Raw genomic sequence first — 12168 nt, forward strand, 5'->3', positions numbered from 1 at the left:
GCAGGAAGGGGCAGCTTGTGCCAGACAGAAGCCACTGTGAGCACTTCGGTTTTTATGCTGGGGGGTCTGAAAAGCACAGGACGGTATTGAGCAGAGTGACACTATCTGACTTAAACTGTCCCTCTGGCTACTGTTTTGAGACAGAATGGTGGGGGGACCAGAGGAAAGCAAAGGGGCCAATTTGGAGGCAAGCACAGCAGTTGACGGGAGAAGCCCTGCAGCATCCAAAGGCAGACTGAGCAGCATCTGCACCAGCCACCAGTACGGATTTGCGAGAAGAGCCAGCGGTGACACAAAGCCCAGCAGCCACCCTGGCGTGGGATGAAAGGAGAGCTCTCGGCAGCTTTTCAGGCCAACTCCGCAGAAGCTATTAGAAAGGTCAGCAACAAGCGTGGCCCAGCTTTAAACATGGGAGTCAGAGGGGTCACCCCCAATGAAAAGGAGACTGAGAAACAGCCTTCTCTTGGGAGCCCCCCTGGAAACAGAGGAAAACACACACTGCCGAGAAGAAAGGCACCCGCAAATGCGAGCAGTTCTGGACTTTGCACTGAATCGGTTTCAGAGAGAGCGGCCCCTTGGAGGTAGCAGGGTGGCAAGGCCTCTTAGAAGTGTCCCTTCTTTGACTGCAGCTAGAGGAAAGAAAAAGCAGTCAAGGTCACACACTTGGGTGGCTTTGAAGCTCAGCCCTCCACGGAGTGGTCTAGCCCAGTAATCCCAGTGTGCAAATTGCTCCTCTCTGCTCCGCCCAGGGTCTCCCCAAGATGTATCGGGCACATTGGGGCTGGCCAGCGCCCGTCGGCACCCTGGAGGAGCTTTAGGTCTGGAATCAGCTCAGCCTCAACCACGCCTGAGACCCTGGTAACTAAAATCCTCCAGCCCCTCGTTCCTCCTCTATAAAATGGGGATTCAACGAGATCGTGCATGAAAAGCACTCAGTACAAGAACACTCAATAGAGAGGAGTTATTCTTGGGATCATTATTGCTATTTCTCTTAACCTATCCATGAATGCATGAGAAATTCATATAAAGTAAAGTAAAATAATGAAAACATTCACTGGTACCATAAACAATAGATGCGTCACCATTAAACAATGAAAGCAGGATGGTGACTCACTTTGTATATTGATATATCATTTTAAACATGTATTCAAAGAAGACCCACCTTGAATTAAACGCCACCCTCTCCAAGATCTTCATCTTTCACAAATGCAAAATTCTCAGCAGTGCTTGTAAGTGAACTGTTACATATATTCAGACACTGACATGACAACAATTGAAACCCTCCTTCTGGACACTAATTCAACAATAATATGCACTAAGAGCATTTAAAAGTTTAAACCTTTTACCCAATAAATCTCTATCTAAAAAATTTTAATCTAAGAATAGAATAAAAGATGCAAAGATTTACATGCAAGGAAGTTCACGGGTCCCACTGGTAGAAAAACAAAAGCGGACAACAAAATGTTGAGCCAGAAGAAACAATTAATAAACTGTGCTACATTCTTACCAGAAACTACTTTGCAATGTTTTACAAAGTGACTTTAGGAAAAATATCTGTCAGGAGAACCTGAGCTACCTGAGATTCTGGCAAATGGGCAATGTTGGATTAGAAGCAAATTCCCGACTTTGTCACATAATAATAAGATGTTGGGGTAGAAAACCAGCCTTGGAAGGAAGAAAACATTGTGTGGCCCAGGATGGCCACATCAGCCACCACACATGTGAAAAACACCCATGGGCCAGAGCCTCCCACTTTCCTGGTACCTCCTCGGGATGCCAGCGAACACAAGCTCTGCAAAGCCTCTAGGAACTAACATAAGGAGCCAGTTGACCACTCCAGGGAGGCTTACTTAAGGGAAATCTGAGAAAGAATTTCTCACCTGCTCACCCTAAAGAATCTGAAGGTAAGTAAATTCAATAAAGGCTCTGAGCAAAGTACGTAAGTTCACCCAAAATGATGCAACAATTTAGAATTCATTGACATGACCACCTATTTTGCTGTTGTTGTCGTTGTTGTTGTTGTTGTTGGGAGTGCTTTGGACCAAGAGTGTACTTCTTGAATCTTCTTTCAACAAAGCAGAATTGGCTTCAGGGCTCAAAGATCTAAGTAGTGGGACAAACAGTGTTCCCCAAGCATTCGTGTCCACTCACAACTTCAGGATGTGACCTTACTTGGAAATCAGGTCTTTGCAGATGTAATTAGTTAAGATGAGGTCACACTGGAGAAGAGTGAACCCTAAATCCAGTGACTGGTGCCCTTATAAGGAGAAGAGAGGACACACGAAGAAGGCCACGAGAGAGGCAGAGATTGGATGTTGCAACCGCAAGCCAAGGAATGCTAGGACTTGCCGGCAGTCACCGGAAGCCAAGGGGAGGCCAGGGAGGAGTCTCCCCTGGAGCTGTCAGAAGGGGCATGCCCTGCTGACACCTCGACTCCAGACTTCTGGCTTCCAGAGAACTGTCAGAGAATGTGGTGGTAATTTGTTAAGGCAGCCCTAGAAAATGAATACAATCTACAAACAAAAGTCCAGAGTGAAGACAAGCTAACAAAAAAGCGTTATTGGGAGGAGAGTATATTAAGGATACACGTTCTTTATAGCTCCATCAAAGGCTGTGTGTTGGGGATGAGGGATGCTTCTGAAGAACAGCTGGAAGATGAAATTAATTTTAAGACCTTACTAGCAGTGTTCTTGTTTCTCAGAGCAGTGGTGTGCACACGCATTACCTGGGCCGTCCTTCAGGCAGCTCCCGCAGCAGTGAGCTGACAAAGGGGAGCCTCGGCCAGAGAGGAAGGACAAGGCAGATGCTGCTGGTGGCTGCGACCAACCAAAATCAACCACCAGCTGCATGTGATGGAATCTTTTGGGGAATGTGCAGAAATTCTGAAGGCGTCGCTACAGGTAAAGAGTTCCACAGGCCCAGACAGGAGCAAAGATGGAAATTTTAATTATCGGTGTCAATGTGACTTCTTGGAACCCACATGTTGGTGAGGCCTGCTGACGTTTGGACTGAAAGTCTGCAACTCTGTGCTACCGCTCTGATTACACTGTCAGCTACTCAAGGGTCACAATGCGTCTATATTTGAATGCACAGGGACAAGAACGAGGGGCACACAATAAATGAGTATAATGTTGGATGAATAAAGGAAATGAATCTGCAAACACAACATGATGCTCTTACTACACACAAAAAAGTGTAACTACGGGAAGGGATGGATATGTTAACTTGCTTTACTGTAATAATCATTTTACTGTGTATATCAAAACATCTTGTCGATCACACACGTTTGCCTCTTGCCATGTGATGCCCTCTGCCACGTCATGAGGCAGCACAAAAGCCCTCACCAGAAGCTGCCACCAAGCCCTTGGACTTCTCAGCCTCCAGAACTCCAAGAAACAAATTTCCTCTCTTTATAAATTAAAAAAAAAAATGTTGTACACCTTAAATATATACAATAATACCATAACATAACAGGATGATCAGATGGCCTAGAAAGGGTAATGGCTGGACTTTTGCCTGCCACAACATTTTTGGCCAGCTTGTAAAATCCTAGTATTAAGGCAGTTGCTATGTGATGAGGGATATGTCTAAGTTTGGGCCTGGAAAACTTTACACCCTGGAGCTGCTGGTTCCTTTTAATTCCTTCCCGTGCATCTCCCAACTTCTTATGTCTCTGCGTTCCAGTGTATAAAAGGACTGCCTAATGTGTAGTGACTTCAGCACTCCACTGGCAGCACACTGCCCTTCCAGCCTCCTTCCTGTTGCTGTTCCCCACTCTGTGGCCGTGCCAGGCTCCCTGTTGCCCACCTCCCACGAACCCACTGACAATCTTCACACCTTGGCTTGTGGTCTCTACTCAGAAATTCCTTTCTCCCCATGCACGCAGTGGCTTTCTAAAGAAATTTGACTCACCTTGTAAAACCCCAATTAAGCACCATTGTTCCCTAAAGATTCCCTTACATGCTTCTGGAAGAATCACCCCTGTTCCTGTATCACACTGGACCAGCATTCAGCACAGATGACAGGGTGAGCTTCTCAAGGACATAGTTTCTCTCTCTCTCTCTTTATTGTATCACTGTCACCTGACAAAGTCACTTAATAAACACTGATTGAGGGGATTTCCTGATAAGTGATCTGTAGACAGCACTACTGTCCCAAAGATGTAAAATAAAAGTCAAGCAGCCTCCCCTCCCCTACCCACCCCCATTATGAGAATACCCAAGGTTTCTCCATCACAGAAATTAGCACATTTGTGATTAATATTGGGATACTAATTCACTTAATGTCCATCTTGTGCACAGGACTGTGAGCTCCTTGCAGCCAGGGGCTGTGTCTGATATCTGCTACTGTATCTCTAGGCCTTCGACCTACAACTGGCTCATGGTGATAAATGAATCTCTCACAAATGAGATCAGTTGGGACCTTAGAAAGTTGTAAAAGAATCTTGAAAACATTATGCTAAATGAAAGAATCCAGTCACAAAAGATCACACCTTTTATGATCCCAGTCATACAAAATGTCTGGAAGAGACAAATCAATATGTAACAGAAATAAGTGTCTGAAAGGGGGCAAAATGTTTTTACAAGTTGTCTCTTTAAAACCCCTCACCCTTTTTGAGGAATTAAAACCTACATTCCTGCCCGAGGCCAGTCATCACAGGGGCAGAAAAATGTTCTTTGTTCTTTATATCTTAAACCACAGAAACCGTCTGGAGAGAGGTCATGAGATAGTGCTCATGGAGACGCCATAGTTGAACAACAGCCCAAAGCTGTTGTTTAAAATCTCTGTATTTCTGCTTAAAGGGAGGATGATGGTTCTTCAAGACAAGAGTCTGCCATCCTCCTCATTTGCCAACAAATTAATAAACTTCTCTTTCCTTTTCCTCAAACCGCTTGTCATTGTCCTTGTCCTCGTCCTTTGTTTGGCCTCGGGGACAAGTACCAAACTTTCAGTAACATGTAGAGGAAAAAAGTAGATTAGTGATTGTCCAGGATGTGTGTGGTGGGGAGAGTTTGGAGGGAAATGGGGAGTGATTACTGATGGATATCGGGTTTCTTTCTAGGGTGACGAAAATGTTCTGATGTTGATTGTGGTGATGATCGCACAACTCTGAAAATATACTAAAAAAAACTGAATTGTACACTTTGTGGGAAAATTGCATGGTATGAAGTCGTTAAAGCTGTAGAAGTTCAGCTGTTACAGATACCGGAAAATTAAGTTTGCCCAAGAAAGGCAAAATAGTGGAATTGGAAGAAACTATGGAAATCTTTTCAAAGATACATAATTTTTTTAATAGATGTAGATTTGGTTTTATTTAGTATCCGATAACTAGAGCTTAAATGCTTGTGAACATCTGATTTGAGCTTCTTATTTTTAAAGAAATGAAAACTGAGACCAGGAAGTTCAGTGACAAAAGATGTCACAGTGTGTGGAAGCTGAAGATTCAAACTCAGTTGCAGCAACATTATTCACAATAGCCAGAGGATGGACTTGTAGAAGCCACCCAAGTGTCATCCACAGATGAACGGATAAACAAAATGTGGCATATTCCTTCAATGGAATGCTATTCAGCCTTAAAAGGAAGGAAATTCTGGATAAACCTTGAGAACATTATGCTAACTAAAATAAGCCAGTCCCAAAAAGAGAAATCCTGTGTGATTCCACTTATGAGGTCCTTGGCAAAGTCAAGTTCGCAAAGAAAGAAGGTAGAATGTTGGTTGCCAGGGGGTAGGGGAGGGGAGATGGGGAGTTATTATTTATTAGACACAGAATTTCAGTTTTGCAAGATGGAAAGAGTTCTGGAGATTGGTTGTAGCACAATGTAAATGTATGTGACATTACTGTTAAGTACATAAAAATGGCTAAGATGGTAAATTTTATGTTACATTTATCTTACTAAAATTAAAAATAAATTATTTGTTAAAAGTCTAAAGTCCCCTCACCCCCATCCTGAACACTGTCCCTCAATGGCATGGCCCAGAGCCAGCGGAATGCACAGATGAAAAGGGGAACAGACTGCTTGGTCTGACTTCACAATGGAGAAGTCAGAGGGCCCATTTCACTGCTTCCCAGGAATTTTGGGAATTTTAACAAATCTCAGCAGGACCAATCAGTAGACAGATCAATAAAATGGAGGCCACTGCACAGGTCTGAGTCCTCCCAAAACAAAGCCCTGCTGGAAGGAAGTGGGCAGCAGCAGGAGGTATCCGGTGTTGAGGGCCAGGCAGGTCAGACAGCTTCCCAGACTTAAATGAGCTCAAGAATCAAACCAGGATCATGTGAAAATGCAGATTCTGGTGTAGTGGGTCTGGGTGAGGTCTGAGATTCTGCATTTCTAACCAGCTCCTCGACAGTGCTAGTGTGATGCTGGTCCCAGGGACCATCCTCTGACACTCTACAGCCAGGGTAGCGATACAAGGCCACACCACATTCCTTTCCCCAAATGAGAAGCCGCCTTCACAGACTCAGAGTTCCATGGAATTAGCCTGTTTTCAGCAGAACTAACCACACAATCACAAGCCAATAAATTTCAGCTCACTTTAGGTCTAGTTAGAAAATGTACATATTTGACTTTCATGGTTTATGAACATGTAAGCTTGATTTATGTTTAAACTGGGCCAATGGGTTGGATGCTTGATTGTGGGAGAAGGAAAGAAATCAACTGTGGTCAGTTTCTAAAAGGAATATTAAATATTAATATTACTTAAAACTCAAAAGTCAGTAGAATCTGGCCTGATAACTGATTTAGAAACTCATTCAAGTTCCTTGGTAAGCCACAAGGTCAAAAGCCACAGCAGAGCGAGAGCTCAAACATTCTGCTTTGCACAGTCATAGACAATGTTTTTTAACCATGAAGGTTGGGTTTTCATGCTATTTCCTAGTGAAAATTAACTAGGAAGAAAATTCATCGGAGAAGTAGGAAAAAGAGGTTTGTTAAGACCCGGAGCCAATACTCAACAGGACAGACAGACGTTACAGAGGAAAAGGCAAGCACTGGAGAGCAATTAAAATGACACATTTCTAAGATTAAAAGTCACCAATTAAAATTAAAAATATTCTTCCTACAAGGAGGGGTGAAAAACTTTTTTAAAAGAAAAGGTGAATAATTAGCTCCTTGCAATCAAAAACTATCTCAAAACCCTCTGTAGAAACCGCGTGTGGCCACAGAGCACGACACCAAATGAGCAGTTTCACTGACTGTCACTGCAGTTGTTCATACCCCTTCCCGTGGATGTGTCAGCAAATCAGCCCTCTCATTTTAGTGCTATTGTGATTAGTAAGTCCCCACAATAGGAGAGGGTGGTTTACCTATTACTCACAATATCTACTGAGTGATTCTCCCAAGGTTCAAAGCACACACCTTCCACCACTAGTCTGTACTTGTTGCAAAGTCAGTTTCATTAAATACAACATACACACTCTCTCTCTCTCTCTCTCACTCACACACACACACACACACACACACACACACACACATCCTTTAAAGGACAGAAATTAACAATTCAAATAGAAACCTCAGGAATGTAAAAAAAATTTTTAAAAAAAGAGGAATACAGTGCTCAGCACTGGCTGCAGTGCGGTAGGAAGTTTCCTACTCTGCTCTGGCGGCGGCACTGATACAACGTGTCTTTGTGGAAAGTAAATTGGCAACATCTAAAGACTCGAAAATGTCCAGGCCCTTTGACCCAATAATGTCTGAGGATCTATCCTAAGGAAATGATCCGAAATTTAGAAAATGATTCAGGTGGAAATAAAGACACCCACGGCAGTATTTCCTAACAAGAGAATAACATTAGGAATCCTCCCTGGGGGTGGGGGCTCGTGCCTTGTCAGTGTATCCAAGCGGGACCCACATTTCCCAGAATTCCCTCTCGAGGCAGGAAGGGGTCAGGGGTTGGGGGTGACCAGGGAGGAGTTTGCCCAGGATTTGAAGGCAGAAGTGGAGAAGCAGGTCGGTGGGGTTGGGGTGGGGACCCCGCCACCAGGGGCTGAGCCATCCACAGTCCCTGAGGCTCCTGGGCCAGGCACGTGTGCATCCCAGAGGGCAAGGGCATGGGGTCTTCTACGTGTCACTCCCAGTTGTCCAGGTGGGAGCTAGGAGAGACACACATGAGCTCCAGCGGGTCCTGGCTCCGCCCATTCCACCTGCGACTTTTCTTCCTGATCCCTGGCCAGAGACAATAGCCTTCCACAGACTTCTTCCAGCTCCCACAGTTGCACGGGGTAGAATTTCCACAATAAATCTCAATTGCATGTCCCTCACCCAACTCTAACTGATGTATAACTTTATGAATATAAGCAAAGTCAAGCAAACCTTGGTGTGGCACTCCGTGGAATAAGAAACACCTGTTAAATGGGACATTTGCAACACAAACATTTTTCCACTAAATGGGGGGGGAAATCAAAATAGAATTTAAATTTATGTATTATGCACAATAGAAAGCAGGCACAGAAAAAAACAAAGATGACAGCAAAGTACACCTGAAAAGTAAACAATAGTTTAATCTAGGTTGAATTGAGCTAGCTTTTGTTTCTTCAAATAGTTTTGTTTTAAAATTTTTCTGTAGATTTTCTATATAAACTTTTTTAGAATTAAAATTCTTTCAAAATTATTATAAATTTGTAAGAATTAAATTCTTTATTTTTTTCTCCTTCACTCTCAGCTTAGATTTTGAATATATCATAAAATAACTTTTTTCTAATTTTAAAAAGGCTCTGAGGTTTTTGTGTGTGCACATCTGATATTACTTCATTTCACTACTTAAAAAACCTTTTGGGGCCGGGTGCAGTGGTTCGTGCCTGCAATCCTAGCACTCTGGGAGGCCGAGGCAGGAGGATCATTTGAGGTCAGGATTTTGAGACCAGCCTGAGCAAGGCCTCCTCTCTACAAAAAATAGAAAATTAGCCAGGCGTAGTGGCATGCACCTGTAGTCCCAGTGACTCAGGAGGCTGAGGCAGGGGGATTGCTTAAGCTCAGGAGTTTGAGGTTGCAGTGAGCTATGATGACATCTTTGCATTCTAGCCCGGTTGACAGAGCAAAACTGTCTCAAAAAAAAAAAAAAGTTTTGGTTATTTTCCAGGAGAAAAGCAAAACTTCTCGGCATGATCTGGCCACCAATCTTGCCAGCATAGCTCATCCTATGACCCTGACATAAGAATACAGAATAGTAATAATAAGGACATAATGACACTAATAATAATTGTGATTCCCCAGAGGCGGCTGTGCCCTTTGATTAGTCTGTATTTTGCATGTGTGGTTCTCCTGGCCTGAAATACTCTTCTCGTCCCCTTTATCCATCTGAAGAACAAACACTCACTACTTAAGACTGAACTTGAACTTGACTCATCTGAAAACCCACTTGACTCTCCACCACCTTCAACTTCATCTCCGCAACTACTCTGAGATGCTATGCAATCAACATACATTCAGTAGCTCTTACCCAGTTGTGTTGAATGTGTGTCTCTCTCTTCAGATTGTGAAAACTCAGATTGCTGCGCTACACCCCCAGTTTCTGATTCAGCAGGTCTGGAGTGGGGTCTAAGTATGTGCATTTCTAATAAGTTCCCAGATGACGCTGACGTTGCTGGTCTGGGGACCACAGTGGGAGAACCACTGAGCAAACTAGGAGACCCTTGAAGGTTGGGCTACGTTTTACTCATCATTGCATCCCAAGACCCAAGAACAGTACCCGGCAATTAGCAGGTGCTCACTACTTTTTTATTTATTTATTTATTTATTAGAGACAGAGTCTCACTGTCTCCCAGGCTGAAGTACAGCATGATCATAGCTCACTGTAGCCTCAAATTCCTGGTCTCAAGTATCCTCCCACCTCAGCATCCTCAGTAGCTGGGACTACAGGCACACATCGCCACATCCAGCTAATTTTTATTATTTTTTGTAGAGATGGGGTCTTGCTTTGTTGCCCAGGTTGGTCTTGAGCTCCTGGCCTCAAATGATCCTCTCACCTCAGCCTCCTGAGTAGCTGGGATTAAAGGTGCCGCCACTGCAGCTGGCTTGTTTTACTTTTTTAAATACAGCCATGCCTCTCTTGACAACAGGGATACATTCTGAGTTCTGAGAAAAGCGTCATTAGGCAATGTCATGGTTGTGTGAACATCATAGAGTGTAATTACATAACCTAGATGGTGTAGCCTACCACACACACCCAGGCTGTATCCCTATTGCTCCTACGCTACAAACCTGTACAGCACGTCACCATACTGAATACTGTTTAGGCAACTGTCACACAACGGTAAGTATTTGTGTATCTAAATATATCTAAACATAGAAAGAATACAGTAAAAATATGATGTTATAATCTTATGGGACCACCATCACATATACCATCCATTGTTGACCAAAATGTCATACGGTGCATGAGTGTAAACAAAATCCTTTCCCTCACACATGGCTAGCATCACTAGAATGCAACACAACAGGATGTGCAGAGTTACATGCAATCTTCTCACTACTCCTTGGTCATACCTTTGTGAAATCTGGAAACCTTAACAAATATGGGGTGAAAATGTCAAAAATCTCAGATTCCCTTTTTTCACACGCACTCTTTGTGAGGTCTTCACTTTATACACAGCCATTGTACATCCTCTGTTTCTCCAGGCAAAAGGAAATGAAAACAGAAATAAGAGGAGATGGACAGAGAAGACTTGGCTGTTCTTTTACTCTCAAGTCCTCGACGGTAAAAGCCTAGACCATTGTCCCAAATGTCCTTCTGTACTCTTTATGCTGTCCCTCAGCTTCTAACTCCACAGTGATGGCACCAAATCCAGGAGCAAGACCCAGGCCATCTGACCTGCAGGTTTGTAAATTACCTTTCTGGTAACAGTGACCATGGCCTTCCAAGACAGTTTCTGAGAAAGCCATGGGAACCCAGACAAGAGAAGCAGCAAGGCCAATTGTACAGGCTGGGAAAGGGGTCCCAACATGCATGATTTGCAAAGGGAGGACACAGGGAGAAAGATTTCCCAGGGAAACAGTGGAAACAAAGACAGATATTAAAATACACAGCACATCCCCACAACAACAAGACGTGAGCCCTACAGCTGAAATATAATGTGTGGTGGGAGACAAGACTGGGAAAGAAATTGAGGTCAGACTGTGGAAGGTCTTAAACGTAACATCACAAAGATGGGACTTTAATCTGTATGCGGGCACTCCCATCAAAGGGAAGTGACAATGATCGGACCTACATGTAGGAAAAACAGCTCTGGTGGCTGGATGAATGACCAAGTGACACTGGGAAAGAAGCCCTGTGCTTTACTGGTAAAGAAATGCCAAGTGAAACTGCAAAGGAAACATGCAGCAAATTAAAATTCATTTGTGTATGTCTTTATCCAACATCAAAGTAAAGCCCCTTTGTTTTCTCTTTTCCCTCTCTCTCACGTCATTTCCAAAACAACACAAGGTAGGTGAGTAAGCCATTGAAGCACGAGGCACTAGAGAAATTGAGAGCCCGATCCTTCAGAGTGGGGCAGTCACACAAGTCTTCCTAGATTTGTTCCTAGTGCCTAAGAAATAAGAAAGCCCTCACCAGGATGAACGATGCCATTTATAGCTATTGGTATCATTAGGGACTTTGCAGGAGAGCTAAATTTACCTTGTTCTTTAAAGCCAACATCTTCTGAAATGCAACTTAATCCCAAATTAACAACATTCAAGTGATTAGATTGAGCAAACCAGGTGGAAGGAGAATGAAAACAAATATATCAGTTGTGCCATTTATGGATACGACCTCTGAAAATAGATCGAATACTTTGATTTAGACTTAACTGCAATTACGTTCTATAGCCCATTATTTTAGTCGGAAGCTAGGGCGATGCATACCAAACTCTGGAAACTCAACCGTTTCTTTAGAACAATTTCTCAGAACATAGGAAGAGGCAGCAAATAAAAAAAAAGGATTGATCCCCTGATGGCTGAGAAGAGAGATTTTAATTATGCTTTAAGATGAGGGTGATAATTGACTTATGCTCTGAAACATCTTAACTCAGAGCTCATACACAGACAAGACTTAATGATCAAAGATTGTCAGGGAATGCGCTATTCCACAACGTGAATTTACCATGCAACTGAAGCTTAGTATTTCTAAATGTCCAAACATTTTTTTAATTTTTTTAAATCCTCATTTTTTTTTTTAATACAAAGGGGTG

The 12168-nt window shown here is 43.2% G+C and overlaps 1 protein-coding gene across 1 annotated transcript in view; it reads right to left on the reverse strand.

Annotated features, from left to right (window-relative positions):
• TIAM1 (TIAM Rac1 associated GEF 1) overlaps nt 1-12168 on the reverse strand; it is a 275808-nt gene that overhangs the window by 238843 nt on the left and 24797 nt on the right. The gene's annotated exons all lie outside the window — the stretch shown is intronic.

Source organism: Lemur catta, chromosome 1 (assembly GCF_020740605.2).
Source record: "Lemur catta isolate mLemCat1 chromosome 1, mLemCat1.pri, whole genome shotgun sequence".
NCBI classification, from domain to species: Eukaryota; Metazoa; Chordata; class Mammalia; order Primates; family Lemuridae; genus Lemur; species Lemur catta.